Raw genomic sequence first — 11,883 nt, 5'->3', positions numbered from 1 at the left:
TCTTCCACTCTCCAGTTTCAGCAGCCATCTGTTTCCTGCCCGGACTCTGACTGATACACCGGTGGACCAATTAAGGTCTCAGTTAGGCAGAGACTTTGCTGCTTGATCTGGAGGGTGGTTGTTACGATGAAAAGGCGTGGGTAAATTCTAGAGATGTTTAGGAAGCAGAGTTGGTTTACTGGGTGTTGGAAGAGTGGAACCTGGGTCAGCAGGTGCTCTACAGGAAGTATTCTAAGATTGAGAGAGATGATTTTAGAAAACTGATTAATTTTTGCCTAACTAAAACATTTATGACATTTTAATTCTACTTGTTTGACTTAGTATGAATCGAATGCTAGCTTTCTAATAAAAAAATATGCAACAAGCAACAAAGGTTTACTATATAGCACAGGGAGCTATAGTCAATAGCTTGTAGTATGTAGTAACCTACAATGGAAAATAATTTCAAGAAGAATATATGTGTTTGTGTATAACTGAATCCACTTGCTGTGCACTTGAAACATTGTGAGTCAACTATATTTCAGTAAAGTATATATATTAAGAAAAAGAAATTTGGAAAGTGTGTTTCATCATTCTCTTTGGAAGTCACAACACACATAAACATTAAAAACCTCTGAGGGACTTCCCTGGTGGTGCAGTGGTTAAGAATCCACCTTCCAAATATGTGTGGATTATTGTCAAATATCTTTTGATATTGATGTCTGACATAATTCCACAGGGATAAAAGAACAGACTCCATATGATCTCAGTACCTTTAGACCATGACATTTTTGCACCTTGTTTTGCTTTCCTGAAAATGCTCCAGTGTCTCCTTGTTTATAGTCTATGGGAACTTGAATAGAATTTGTATCCTACTGTTGTGTGAAAATTGTATAAATCTTAATTATGTTGAATTGGTTCATAGTGCTTTTCAAGTCTACTGTATCCTTCTACTTTTTTGTCTATCCATTCTATTAATTTTTGAGGGGTGATATTGAAAGTCCAACTAAAAATCTTAATTTATCTATTTAAAAAATAATTGTAAGCTATAATGGAACTATGTGTGTAATTTTGTTCTGTATTTTCCAAGTCCCTTGTAAATGTGTTATACTTTCATAATTAAAAAAAAGAACCCACCTTCCAATGCAGAGGATGCAGTTTCGATCCCTGGTCAAGGAATGAAGATCCCACATGCCCAGGCACATCTAAGCCCATGCACTGCAACCATGAGCCTGTGTGCCACAAAGAAAAATCACACGTGCTGCAAATAAGACCTGATGCAGCCAAAAATAAATAAGTAAGCAAATCTTTTAAAAAATAATAAAAAGCTTTGAGAAATCCTACAGTCAGGAGACCAGCCCACCCCTCCTGCTTTTCAGGGAGCCCTTCTTAGCCATCATTGAGACTCATGTTCCATGAAACACACCCTGTGAGATGCTAGAGAAAGAGGAGGCTACAATAGTACCCGGCTTTAAGCTCTCAATAACTGTTAAATATTACTTAGGAAACAAAAAAATAAAAAGTGGGTATTTGTAGGTCACTTTTGCTAAAGAATTTTGGATTCCATTAAAAAACTTGAGTTGGGTGAAGTTATTTGTGAAATACTTTGGGCCTTAAATTGCAATTCTGACATTTACCCCTAAGTTTGATATGATTCGGTAAAAATGTATACTTGATAAGCTCACTATACATTCTCAGAGTCACTGACCTCTGGAGAAACACATTTCCAGCTCCTATGAGTACAGAGGCACCAAGTCTGCAAAGTGGAGAAAAATCTGGAGGTAGGGCTTTCCTGGTGGCTCAGTGGTAAAGAACCTGTCTGCCAATGTAGGAGACACAAGTTCAATCCCTGGGTCAGGAAGATCCCCTGGAGAAGGAAATGGCAACCCACTCCAGTATTCTTGCCCAGAGAATTCTGTGGACAGAGGAGCCTGGCGGGCTACAGTCCATGGGGTCACAAAGAGTGGGAGATGACTTAGCAACTAAACAACAACAGAGGTTGAAAAGGCACACACGTGAAAGGGTGACGTGATAGAAGTTAAAGGATAATTCCTCTCAAAAAAAGCCGACTCAGAAAGACTAGCTTCCAAAAATAAAAGAACCAGTGCCCAAACACCCTTTTCCATGAAAAGAAACCAGGACTACTTGGAGAAGTGACCGGTTCTGGGACTGGAAAGGAAAAGTACAAGATGGTCAGGATATCTTGTTGTGTCCAGAAAGAAAAAAAAATACTAAAAAATGGATAGGGACATATTAGAAGGACACAGAAGCCAGATTAAAGGTTAAAGCTGGGATAACTTCAATGTAATGATAGTAATGGGTTATAACCTATTGAATGAACTAAGAATTCATGAGCCCATTCTAATATAAAAGAATAAATAGGGAAAAGGCAAGAATCGTTAATGAGTACTAAAACTAGTTTTTTGCAAGTTTCAGTTCAGTTCAGTTCAGTCGCTCAGTTGTGTCCGACTCTTTGCAACCCCATGAATGGCAGCATGCCAGGCCTCCCTGTACATCACCAATTCCTGGAGTTCACTCAGACTCACGTCCATCAAGTTGGTGATGCCATCCAGCCATCGCATCCTCTGTCGTCCCCTTCTCCTCCTGCCCCCAATCCCTCCCAGCATCAGAGTCTTTTCCAGTGAGTCAACTCTTTGCATGAGGTGGCCTAAATATTGGAGTTTCAGCTTTAGCGTCATTCCTTCCAAAGAACACCCAGGACTGATCTCCTTTAGAATGGACTGGTTGGATCTCCTTGCAGTTCAAGGGACTCTCAAGAGTCTTCTCCAACACCACAGTTCAAAAACATCAATTCTTCGGTGCTCAGCTTTCTTCACAGTACAACTCTCACATCTATACGTGACCACAGAAAAAACCATAGCCTTGACTAGACAGACCTTTGTTACTCCTACCCCAAATGCATAATCTGAAATTAATCATCAGGACACACTACACAAACCCTAATGAAGGGACAGTCCATAAAATAACTGGCCTGTCACTTCAAAGGGCTTCCCTGGTGGCTCAGCTGGTAAAGAATATACCTGCAATGGGGGAGACCTGGGTTCGATCCCTGGGTTGGGAAGATCCCCTGGAGAAGGCAACGGCTCCCCACTCCAGTATTCTGGCCTGGAGAATTCCATGGACTCTATAGTCCATGGGGTGCAAAGAGTCGGATACACTTCAAAAATTTTCAAAGTCAAAGACAAAAACTGAACAACTGTTCCCAATGAAAGGATACTAAAGAGGACTTCCCTGGTGGTCCAGTGCCTAAGATTCTACATTCCCAATGTAGTGTTAGGGGAACCATATCCCACATACACCAGCTAAAGATTCCACATTCCCAGTGAAGATTGAAGATCTTGCATGCTGAAACTAAGACCTGGTGCAGTCAAATAAGTAAATAAAAATAAAAATAAACATATTTTAAGAAAGAATAATAAGATTAAAAAAAAAGCTTTAAGAAAAAAAGGGATACTACAGAGACATGTCAATCAAATATTGAAAGCAATCCTAGATTTTCTTTTGGCATACAAATGTATTGGGATAGTTTTCAAAATTTTTAAATAATATCTGCAGATTATATAATATACTGTATCAAAGTTAATTTCCTGATTTTGATAATTTTATTATGGTTACATAAGAGACTACTCTTGTTTTTATGAAATAAACACCAAAGTTTTTATGGATAGATTGGCATCATATCAACTTACTCTCAAATGGTTTAGAAAAAAATGAACATATATACAGAGAAAGAAATAATAATGCAAGTGCAATAAATTCTTAGTATTTGGGAACCTGGGTAAAGAGTATATGGGAATTCTTTACAAAATGGCAACTTTTCTGTTAATCTGAAATTATGAAAACATTAAAAGTTAAAGGAAAAAAAAGAAATGAAGATGTTTACTGAAGTGCATCAGGAATGATTTTGGCTGCAAGAAATGGAAAACAGACTCCCCGTGATTTAAACATTGAGATCTACCTTTGTTTCACAGACGTCTGGAAGAAAAAACTTGCTAGTGTTGGTTTAGCTGCTCACAATGCTGGCCCTGATCAGGCTGTTTTCTGTCTTTCTGAATTTGGAATTTTTTAATGTTTTCTCTTTTTGTGACTGCAAGATGGCTTCCATAGCTCCAGGCATCACGTCTGTATTCCAAGTACAAAGGGGATAGGGGCTGGCTGCAGTTGAATATGTTCCTTTGATCTGAAAACCAAAGATTTTCAAAAAGCTTCCTGTTTGGCTTTCCCTTAGGTCTCAATAACCAAACTGGTCATGTGGCCAGGCCCATCTGTGAGACAGCCTGGGAAGTGGCATCTGCCTATCTGGGCTCTGCAAAAGAAGAGTGGAGAGAGTTTTGCTAAGGAGTGATTGCTTTCCATTTGAAAAATATAGCCCATATTAATTCTTAGGTTCATCCTTTTTTATATTTATTTATTTCAACCTTTAAAAATATATATATTCATTTACTTGGTTGTTCCCGGCCTTTGTTACTGCATGCAAACTCTTAGCTGAAGCATGTGAACTTTCAGTTGCAGCATGTGGGATCTAGCTCCCACACTAGGGATCCAACCCAGGCTCCCCTGCACCAGGAGCACGGAGTCTTAGCCACTGGACCACCAGTGAAGTCCCTGTGATTTCATTCTTAATGGCAGCATTTCTTAAGGTTTGACCCATAAATGACCTACATCAAGATCGCCTTCTATGATTTTGATCTATGGGCCCTGAACATTCTTCAACATTCTGGCCAGTTATGCCACATATACAAAGCTCTGGTCATTCCTTGCTGGGCTGTTCCTCAGAGTTGTGTTTATAGCGAGCAACTCGAAGGGATGAAGCAGTGTCTTCTTCTGAGTCAAAGAGCAAATTGATTCCTCTCCTGTAACAGAACCCATGCATGTCTGGGCATCCATCTGGGCCCTTATTGTTTTTAATTTTTAAACATATTTATTTATTTTTGGCTGCCCTGGGTCTTTGTTGCTGCCTGGGCTCTTCTGTAGTTGGGGTGAGCAGGGGCTGCGCTCTAGTTGCAGCACGCGGGCTTCTCATCGTGGTGGCTTCTCTTGTTGCAGAGCACGGGCTCTAAGGCTTGGGGTCAATAGTTTCACAGCAGGTGAAAGCTTCCTGGACTAGAGATGGGACCCATGTCTCCTGCATTGGCAGGTGATTCTTCACCACTGAGCCACTAGGGAAGCCCCATCTGGGCTTTTCTGCATCATCCCTGTGGGACCCGATGGGCAAGGTAAACTGACACATAAATGATGCTCACGAGGCTTGCTGTCTCTGACCTGGGAATCTCATGCCTCCTGCCAGCAGCCATGCAGTAGTAACAGGTTGATGTACATGTCTGTAAGCAGGGTAAAATCCCAGCCTGAAAGAGTAAACTCTACTACAGGCAAAGCTGACAAGGAAGTTTGACTCTCTCTGCCTGGGTTTTGACAGGAGTGGGGAAGCCCCTTGAGAAGCCAAAAACTTGGCCCATACACGGGTTTAGGGTCTGAATGTATGGTTTCTATGTAATAAAATTCTCATGTCTAGTAATTGATTCCCATGCACCTCAACAAAAAAAACAACAGCAACATTCGAGTCATATTCCCACTACCCAGGATTCCCATGGGGTATAAATCGAGCCCTCCTAAAGTTGAAAGCATAGTTAAAAACATTAGGAAATAATTCATCATAAACAAGAGCCTGCAGATAGAACAAACAGGGTTCAGTTCAGTTCAGTTCAGTTCAGTCGCTCAGTCGTGTCCGACTATTTGCAACCCCATGAATCACAGCACGCCAGGCCTCCCTGTCCATCACCAACTCCCGGAGTTCACTCAGACTCACGTCCATCAAGTCGTGATGCCATCCAGCCATCTCATCCTCTGTCGTCCCCTTCTCCTCCTGCCCTCAATCCCTCCCAGCATCAGAGTCTTTTCCAATGAGTCAACTCTTCGCATGAGGTGGCCAAACTACTGGAGTTACAGCTTTAGCATCATTCCTTCCAAATAAATCCCAGGGCTGATCTTCAGAATGGACTGGTTGGACCTCCTTGTAGTCCAAGGGACTCTCAAGAGTCTTCTCCAACACCACAGTTCAAAAGCATCAATTCTTCGGCGCTCAGCCTTCTTCACAGTCCAACTCTCGCATCCATACATGACCACGGGAAAAACCATAGCCTTGACTAAACCGACCTTTGTTGGCAGAGTAATGTCTCTGCTTTTCAATATGCTATCTAGGTTGGTCATAACTTTCCTTCCAAGGAGTAAGCATCTTTTAATTTCATGGCTGCAGTCACCATCTGCAGTGATTTTGGAGCCCCCAAAAATAAAGTCTGACACTGTTTCCACTGTTACCCCATCTATTTCCTATGAAGTGATGGGACCAGATGCCATGATCTTCGTTTCCTGAATGTTGAGCTTTAAGCCAACTTTTTCACTCTCCACTTTCACTTTCATCAAGAGGCTTTTTAGTTCCTCTTTACTTTCTGCCATAAGGGTGGTGTCATCTGCATATCTGAGGTTCTTGATATTTCTCCCAGCAATCTTGATTCCAGCTTGTGCTTCTTCCAGCCCAGCGTTTCTCATGATGTACTCTGCATATAAGTTAAATAAGCAGGGTGACAATATACAGCCTTGACGTACTCCTTTTCCTATTTGGAACCAGTCTGTTGTTCCATGTTCAGTTCTAACTGTTGCTTCCTGACCTGTATACAGATTTCTCAAGAGGCAGGTCAGGTAGTCTGGTATTCGCATCTCTTTCAGCATTTTCCAGAGTTTCTTGTGATCCACACAGTCAAAGGCTTTGACATAGTCAATAAAGCCGAAATAGATGTTTTTCTGGAACTCTCTTGCTTTTTCCATGATCTAGCGGATGTTGGCAATTTGATCTCTGGTTCCTCTACCTTTTCTAAAACCAGCTTGAACATCAGGAAGTTCACGGTTCACGTATTGCTGAAGCCTGGCTTGGAGAACTTTGAGCATTACTTTACTAGCGTGTGAGATGAGTGCAATTCTGCGGTAGTTTGAGTATTCTTTGGCATTGCCTTTCTTTGGGATTGGAATGAAAACTGACCTTTTCCAGTCCTGTGGCCACTGCTGAGTTTTCCCAATTTGCTGGCATATTGAGTGCAGCACTTTCACAGCATCATCTTTCAGGATTTGGAATAGCTCAACTGGAATCCCATCACCTCCACTAGCTTTGTAGTGATGCTTCCTCAGGCCCACTTGACTTCACATTCCAGGATGTCTGGCTCTAGGTGAGTGATCACACCGTTGTGATTATCTGGGTCGTGAAGATCTTTTTTGTACAGTTCTTCTGTGTATTCTTGCCACCTCTTCTTAATATCTTCTGCTTCTGTTAGGTCCATACTATTTCTGTCCCTTATCGAGCCCATCTTTGCATGATATGTTCCGTTGGTATCTCTAATTTTCTTGAAGAGATCTCTAGTCTTTCCCATTCTGTTGTTTTCCTCTATTTCTTTGCATTGATCGCTGAGGAAGGCTTTCTTATCTCTTTTTGCTATTCTTTGGAACTCTGCACTCAGATGCTTATATCTTTCCTTTTCTCTTTCTAACTAACAAGGTTAGAGCTCCCCAAACTTGAAATAACAGAACTACCTGTTGAAAGAGAATATAAAATTAATGTAACTAGAGGCATAAAGGAAGGAATAAAAAGATAAGGAAAGAATAGAACTCAGTGAAGAGTAGTTGTGCGTGCTCAGTTGTGCCTGACTCTTTGCAACCCCATGGACTGTATCCTGCCAGGCTCTTTGTGGGATTATACTGGCAAGAACACTAGAGTGAGTTATCATTTCCTTCTCCAGGGGGGTCTTCCCAGCCCAGGGACAGAACCCATGTCTCCTGAATCTCCTGTATTGCAGGCAGATTCTTTACCCTGAGCCACCAGGGAAGCCTTAGTAAAGAGTAGGCATATTTGAAAAAGAACTAAATGGAGTTTGTAGATGGGAAAACAGTTCTTAAGGAAGAAAAAACTCAAAGGATAGGTTAAACGACAGATTAGACATGACTGGAAAGAGAAGTTAGTAAACTGGAAGACAGATTTGATGAAATTACGTAGATGTAGCACAAAAATTAAGAGTAGAAAAATATAAAAGGGAGGTAGAAAGACATGAAGAATAGAATGGAAATGCTTAATACGCATCTAATTAATCTTCTACAGGGAAAGAACAAATATGAAGAAGCGGCATTTAAAGAGATTTTAGAAAAATTTTCTAGAACATTTGGAAGACATATAGCAAAGTCTTCCAGTTGTTCCCTGTCATCTAAAAGTAATGGCCCTCAAAGTGAGATCCCAGAGAACAGGCAGCATCAGCATCACCTGAGAATTTGTTAAAAGTGCAAATTCTCCCCACCATCCAAGACATACTAAGGCAGCAACTCAGAGTTTCTGAGCTCTTTGAGCCCCAGAATGTGCTCATCAATCTGTGTTTTATATGACCAGAGGTCAGCAAACTATAGCCAATGGGTCAAATCTGCCCCACTGTCTGCTGTTGTAAATAAAGTTTTATTAGAATACAGTCATGTCCATTTATTTATGTGTGGTCTATGGCTGCTTTCATGATACACTGGCAGAGGTGAGTAGTTATGAGGAGACAGGAACAGATGATCTGCAAAACTCTTTACAGCAAAAAGTTTACCAACCCCTGACTTAGACCAATGATACATCTCAGTGAGTGTGGTTCCCAGAGTTTCTCTTCTATTCCTCTTAGATGGATGCTCAAGTGATGGTAGCAATGGTCAACAGACCTGAAGAGCTTCCAAATAAAGCTTCCTGGTAGTCCAGTGGTTAAGAATCTGCCTGCTAATGCAGGGGACATAGGTTCGATCCCTGGTCTGGGAAGATCCCACATGTCTAGGGGCAACTAAGCCTGTGCGCCACAACTGCTGAAGCCTTCCCTCTAGAACCTGTGCTCCACGACAAGAGAAGCCACTGCAATGAGACACTGTGCACCACAGCTAGTGAGTAGCCCCCACCTGCCAACCGCAACTAGAGAAAGCCTGTGCAGTGACAAAGACCCACTGCAGTCATCAATACATTTAAAAATAATTTTTTTAAAGGTCCCAGTTTTAAATTTACTCCTGCAAAAGCAGCCATATCAGTTCTTGGAAACAACTTAGGTGACATTAGCACATAAGAAAATAATTTTGCCATTCTGCAAGTCAGGTCACCTGGGTCTTCATTCTGGGTTCACCATCCTGAAATTCTTAGCGTGTCCAACATATGCAATTTCTCCTTGCCTGTGCCTTTACTTTTAACTTTTTTTTTTTAACCCTCCCAGAACTTCAACATATAACTTTTAATTTTTGTCCAGTTAGGGGCTTTCCGGTAGGCGGCCTAGTCATGACTTCCACCCCATGGACCAATAGTAATCAGCACAGCAGAACATAAAAAGCTGAAACCAAAGTACCTGCGAAGCAGGGGAAAGGGGAAAATCTAATGAGAAGCAAGATGATTTACATCAAAGAACTTCAGAAAGAGGGCCGAAGCACCTGAAGAAGGAAGGGATGGAGTTAAAAATACAAATATTGGTCAAAAATGTGTACAAGGTGCAGTTAGACACCCAGATCCTTTCCACTGTGGCTGTAGACGAGAGGTTAACTGGGGAAGTAGAGGCAGAGATGTTTTGGACTTAGGGAGAGGCAAATACAAAGCTTCCAGTGAGGTGTTTTTTGAAAACAGAGAGATTAAGCACAAGGCAACACGTCAAATAGTGGGACTCTTAGCAGTTTTTTTCCCCACGTGACTCTCAGAGAGCCAGCAGCTTATTTAAACTTCTGGTTAGTCAACTGGAAGATTCTTTAGGCAGGAGAAATTGACCTGCCCAAGAGAAAAAACAAATTTTAGAGTCTCTCCTGTGGTACAGATGAATCTATTTCCAGGGCAGGAACAGAGATGAAGATGTAGCATGTGGACACAGGTAGGGAAACGGAGGGTGGGGCGAACTGGGAGGTTAGAATTGACATATATACACGACCTGTGTAACACGCCGGCTGGGAGGAACTGACGAGAACGCATAAGGAGCTCAGCTCGGTGCTCTGTGATGACCTAGGGGGGTGAGATGCAGGGGTGCAGGAGAGAGGTCTAAGAGGGAGGGGATGTATGTATACACATGGCAGATGCACTTCATTGTACAGCAGAAACTAACGCAACATTGTGAAGCAATTATATTCCAATAAAGAAAGCAAAACACACCCCAAATCCTAAGGATATTGTTACTCGGAGGACATGCATTGAAAATTCTGGGTCTCTGTTCCAGTGAGCTCTTTAGTCAGGAAACCTCACAGGTGCACAGAGCTTCCAGTCAGTTCTTTAAAAACAACTGATATTTGTACTCCCTTATTTTTTCCTGATTCTACTAGTAATGCACACTTATCTCTAAAACTGTATATAATTTAGAAATGTGTAAAGTGGAAGATAATTTTCCCAGTAGTCCCTACTCCTCAAAGACAAATGTTATTAACCGTATCTTGATATACTTACAAATTTTTTTCCATTTAAATGTAACAGGTCCTGGCTTGATTCCTGTAATAAGGCCAAAATAAGTGGGTTTGAGACAAAATCAATACTTCTCTCTCAGCCACCTTATAGCCTAGAAGCAATTTAGAGCTGATACCGTGGTTCCCCAGGGCTGGGAACCCAGGGGCCATCGCTGCTATTGTTCTGTCATTCTCAACACAGTTTTTATCTAATGGTCTACAAAGAGGGAAAAGGTCTTTCTCCTTTTCATTTAAGGGCATGATCCCAAAGTTGCCTGTATTTCTTCTGCTAACATCTGTGGGGTGAAACATGACCAGATCTATTCACAAGGGCGAGTGGGAAATGTAGTCTTAAGTTGATTTTAGCTGGGCAATGAAGCATCCAGTTAAAGTTCAGAATTTCTTTTAATGAAGGAAGAAGGGGAGAATGAATGTTGAGAGAACAGCTAGCAATTTCTGCTACAGAATATATAAAAATATTAATTTAAATCATTTTAATTTCCACAAACAAGATATCTATACATATTTAGTGTTTCTGTCTTAATTATGAATGGAGTCAAGGATTACCAGAGGCGTGAGGGAAGCCTCTAGATGGAGACCAAAATGAACAAACTAAAAATTGAACTCAGACAAAACAGAGACTGACAATACAAGGAGTAGAAGAAAATATAAAAAGAGGAATAACCTCTAATTAATAGCACACCCTTGAAATGAGTATAGGATGCTATTTTAAAAAGGAGCAGTCAGAAATCAGGAAAGAGCATTTAGAAATTAAAAATACAATCATAGAAATAAAAGTTCAACAGAAAGGAAAGACAAAATTGAAAGAAAGAGCTGAAAAAATTTATTAGGAAATAGAATAACAACAGCAAAAGACAAAAAAATAGAAAATAGGAGAGAAAAGATGAGAAAATTAGAAGAGCAATGTAGGCGATCCATTAACTGATCAAGTAGAATCTCCATGAAAGAAAGAAAAAAGAATATTGTCAAAAAGATAAGACAATTTCCCAGAACTAAAGGATATGAGTATTCAGTTTCCACATACATATCTAATGCCAGTGTGGTGAACAAAAATAAAGCCTCCCACCAAAGGACATTATCATAAAGTATCAGAATACTAAGCCTTCAGAGAATGGGAGTGTGTGTGAAAATAAACAAACAATAATAGCCCTCAAAAAGCAGGTCACCTACAAAGGAAAGGTGAGTGTGAGTGGAATGTGAGTGGACTTCCCAATGGCAATACTGGAAGTGAGAGAACAGTGAAGCAATGCATTCAAAGAAGTAAATGCGAAGGATTTCTGATGAAGAAGACTATTCTTAGCCCAAATATCAGTCAAGTCTGAGGGAAAAATAAAAACATCTGCACACACACAAAGCCTGGAGGATTTTATTTTTATGTATTCTTTCCCAGGAAACTATTGGAGA

Source organism: Bos javanicus, chromosome 21, assembly GCF_032452875.1.
Source record: "Bos javanicus breed banteng chromosome 21, ARS-OSU_banteng_1.0, whole genome shotgun sequence".
Taxonomy (NCBI): domain Eukaryota; kingdom Metazoa; phylum Chordata; class Mammalia; order Artiodactyla; family Bovidae; genus Bos; species Bos javanicus.
Note: the sequence above shows the minus strand (reverse complement) of the source record.